Raw genomic sequence first — 4,509 nt, 5'->3', positions numbered from 1 at the left:
ACTATGATTTATCAATTGCAAGCAGTAGCATAGCAACCTTGCACAAAATCTCTTCTAACATGACAAAGGATCACAGTTTGAACATATACTAAATCTAGTCTATTATTAACACTATCGAAACAGTGTGGCACTTCAATATCTCAAGTATTGAATGCACATCTGAACTCCATAGTTATGTGTAATGAATATAGCTTGTACTATAATTCATAATTATGACCCTTAAATCACAAATTCTGTTAAACCACTTTGTATTCTTGTCAAATGCAATTATCTATTTATGTTACATTTTTATTTTTGCCTAGGCTTCTAACTTTTTCATTTGTTTGTTTATACTTTAAAGCATTTTCCCACCATTTTAAGAGAAATTAAGTGGCATTTGAACATGTAATTTAGTCATATCCCAAGACTTTAAGGTCAGCTTGTTTGATTGACAGTGATGAAAAAAGTAGAAAAGGATGAATTCAGTTTGGACTTGTAGTGCACAAACTTTACTTATATTAAATGTCATTTTTATGACCAGTTGCTCCTATTTTTATGGTATTTTTAAGCATGATAAAAGAGAAGAAAGGTATTGCATTGACTTTGTGCATGTTAAATCCTTCTTATCCATTTTTTGTAATGGTAGTTGTATATCTGCATTTTAATATTCTTATGGATTTTTTTGTAATGCTCAAAAGCATGCATGAACCTGAAGTTATGAACCAAATACCCCTTGCTTTTGATAAAATGTTTTTGCGTAAAGGCTCTGTTATTTTCAAATCATTAACTAAGTGGTGCCAGGAGTGCCTCTCTACTGTTATTGTTATATTGATTTGTGTAAATGCAATATTTCTTTTCATTTTACCCCCAATCCCATGTCTGTTGTTATTGTGGGGGGCAGTGGAGACATGAGCCAAGGTTCAGTATTGAGGATCGACCCTACCTTGACCCTCAGTCCTTGGCTCAACTGATTTTGCATGTTTTTTTTTCTCCATTTTTCCATCTTTACTCCAACCTTCTTCTTCTACTCACTTCTTAAAGTGTAAGAGCCATGCTGAAAGGATGAAAGGCTGTCTTTGTGTCAGTCCAGAATGGCTACAGGGAGCCAAGAGCTCGGTATTACCTTGGTTGGTTCCCTTGCCTTACCCCACATGGGGACCCTGAGGGTTAAACCGGTTCTCTTCCCCAAATACTTCAGGTTCACCAAAGCCAATGATGGAGATTTTGTACCCTTATTTGGTACATTGAGGCTTGCCCCATTATCAGCTAGCCTATTTGAAATTAACTCCTCTGGTTTCCCATTCCCTGACTCTCCTTTGATCACATCTCTGAATATTGCTATTGCTACCCCTCTAGGATGCTTGCTGACAACTTGATCCATTCCGAATCATCCACCCAGGTCAACCTCAATCTTCCTGCAACAGTCTTCTTTATTTTCTGCCCCCTCCTCCATATTGTCCTTCTAGCTGCAGCACTACCTCTCTCCAACATTCCCTCTTCCTTCTGTCCTTGTCCTTCTCCAAATTCCACCTTTACAAACCTTTTGAGTACTCTTTATAGGCCAGTGAAATGGGATTGCTTTTTTTGTGATTCACCCTACAGTCACTCATTCTGACAATAGCATCTTCCAACAGTGTCCCCTAAAACAAGTTGGCAAAGTTTCCTTCCTCAGCCGGTCTGATCTTTTAGCCTAGTCACAGGTGCATCTGAGTCCCAAGTTCATGCATTATCTACCCAGACTGACTCCTGTGGCAAAATTATTCTTGCCTAGCTCACTCCTCCCTTAATACTTGTACCGGAACTGTTTTCATCTCTCTGACTGATTGCGGTGTTTACCAAAAAGGTAGTCAGATTGGGAAACGACCTGCTTGCCTGCCTCATTGACTGTGATGCAGTATCAGTACAGTGCTACTTTCTTCCCCCCAAAGGCCGCCGAAAGTACAACATTAATATTGGTAAGATTACCTTACCATGAAGTTTATATTGGCGTCGAATCCTGCCCTACTCTGACCGACCACATTGGCCTTTTCTCCTTAAGGGTCAGAAATGGCGTTTTAGCTATCCAACCAAGCACTATCGCTTCACAGCCCGATGCCCTTATGTGGTTAACCTTATCATTCATCACCCAAAGTTATTTGCGCGATAACACACATACCAATAGTGGTGGATCCTACGGTGTATCTTATAAGAGCTGCCCTACCTTTAAGTTTGAGTCTGAGACAGTAGTTCAACTTGGTCTCACTTTACACGAGGCCAAGCAGGAACTACGCCGATGTGTTTTTTCTTTCTTCCTCGTCACCTAACTATTCCTTCCTATAGTGATGGTAATGATAGCGACAGTAATAATAGCAGTGATCATATAAATATTTTCAAACACAAGAATTAAAGGAAACGACTTCTTGGTGTACTTGTAGACCCATCACTGTTTAAAACAAAATTATTGAAACTGTATGTATCCAGCATCAGTGAATTGATTTATTTGGTGTTTTGCCTTTGTTTTCTTTCCTCAAACATTCCCTACCATGTTGATATTGTTGATAGTATAATACTGACGTCTTTTACACTTCTGCTGCGAAAAATGTATATCGACATTGTAATTTGTACTGTTTTGTTTTAATGTCATTGTTGTTTTTCATTATCGTTATGGGTTCTATATATTCCTGAGACGAAAACTCTCCTGTGTATATACTATTTCAGCCTGCAATTCCTTTTTGATAAGAAAAAAAAATGTTTGTGTCCTATCAAGGCTTTCATTATCCCGAAAGAAAAGTTGATGGGTAATTTTGAATGGTATTATAGCTTCTGTTTTCTTCTGATTTTCAACAAACATAATTTCACGACTTTAGAAGAAAAAATGCACACTATAAAAAAAAATTCAATTATGCTGTGAAGAAAGTTTTTTTTAATCTTTATAAATGAGTGCAGTTTGCTCTTATAAATGATTTGCATATTACATTTTTTTAACATGCATGTCATTATCCTAGAGCAGGGATTATAATTGGAATACTGTGTACTCCTGTTCCATCAGTTTATTAGTTCCTTTTCTAGAAGAATCTTATTTTCCAGATTACATTACCAAATGTAAATCCACAACTCCCCATGGATGACCCCTCTAATTCCTTGTCCGTTGTTGTCGTGGGGGGGGGGGTCGTAGGAGACGGGGACTGGAACCGAATGCGGGGATCTCCCCTGCCTTGGGCTTCAGCACCCAACTCACCTAATTTTGCATTGTCTTTTCTTCTTCCAGCTCTTTCGTTTCCGTCCCTTCTCCAACCCCTTCTACTATCTACTTCCTAAGGTATAAGAGCCGTGCTGAAAGGAGGAAAGACTGACTTTGTGCCAGTCCTGAACGGCCTGAGGGAACCCTGGGCACGGTATTCCCGTTTTAGTTTATTTCTTACCCCTCAAGGGGACCCAGATGGGTGGACTGTTTATCTCCCCAACAGTCAAGGCTTCCCATGACCATTAATGAAGATGTAATACCCATATTAGAGGCAATGCGGCTTGCCCCTTCACCAAATAGCCCCGCCAATTCAAACACTCCCGTCTCTCCAACCCCAGGCTCTCCTTTGACCACGACTCCGAACACTACAACTACTACCCACTCCACAATGCCTACATGTGCATTATCCACCCAAGTCGAGACCTCTACCCCCACAACTTTCTTCATCAATCACCTCATCTTCCCTTATTATATTACCTTACAGCCTTATTCTCCATCTCTCCGTAATACTACCCCCTCAACAATACTCTGTCTTCTCCCACCCAACACACGTCCCCGTCCTTCTACCACCCCAGATTCTACAAACATCTTAAATACTTTATTTAGCCCTGTCAAATGGGACCGATTTTTCATAAACCCCCCTACAGCTCCTTACTCAGGCAACCTCTTTCAACAATGTCTCCGAATACAAGTGGGCAGAGTCCCCTTCCGTACCCAACCCGAGCGTTACAGTTACATCTGAAATTGAAGCTATAGCATTATCAAATCTAAACGATCTCTCTGGCAATCCCATTCCAGGAGAATTTCATCCAACTCTTAATACCTGTACCGGAACGGTCTCTATTTACCCAGCAAGCTGCCCTATGGATATCGATTGGTCAGATTGTGGAGAGTACTTACTCGGCTGCCTCAAAGACCGTGATGTGATATCATTACAGTACTACATTCCTCCTATAGGTCATCGAAAGAAACTTACTAACACTGCCAAAATTATTTTCCGTACAAATGACCTTCCCTTCCCTATCTCAATGTTCGACCACACCAACCTCCTCCCAGTCAATGTCGAAACTGTTGGCATTTTGGACATGCTGCCAAACTCTGTTATAACCGGTCAAACTGCTCTGCACAAACACGCACATGTGCTAACTGCGGCGGCCCCCATAATGCATTTTATAGAGGCTGCCCCACTTACAAGTTTGAGTCTGAGGTAGCAACTCAGATGCAAACTTTGTCACTCTACGTGAAGCCAGACAGGAAGCACGTCAGCGAGGTTTTTCTCATACTCCCTACTCTAGCAATGTCGCTCG

Source organism: Penaeus vannamei, chromosome 21, assembly GCF_042767895.1.
Source record: "Penaeus vannamei isolate JL-2024 chromosome 21, ASM4276789v1, whole genome shotgun sequence".
Classification (NCBI taxonomy): Eukaryota; Metazoa; Arthropoda; class Malacostraca; order Decapoda; family Penaeidae; genus Penaeus; species Penaeus vannamei.
Note: the sequence above shows the minus strand (reverse complement) of the source record.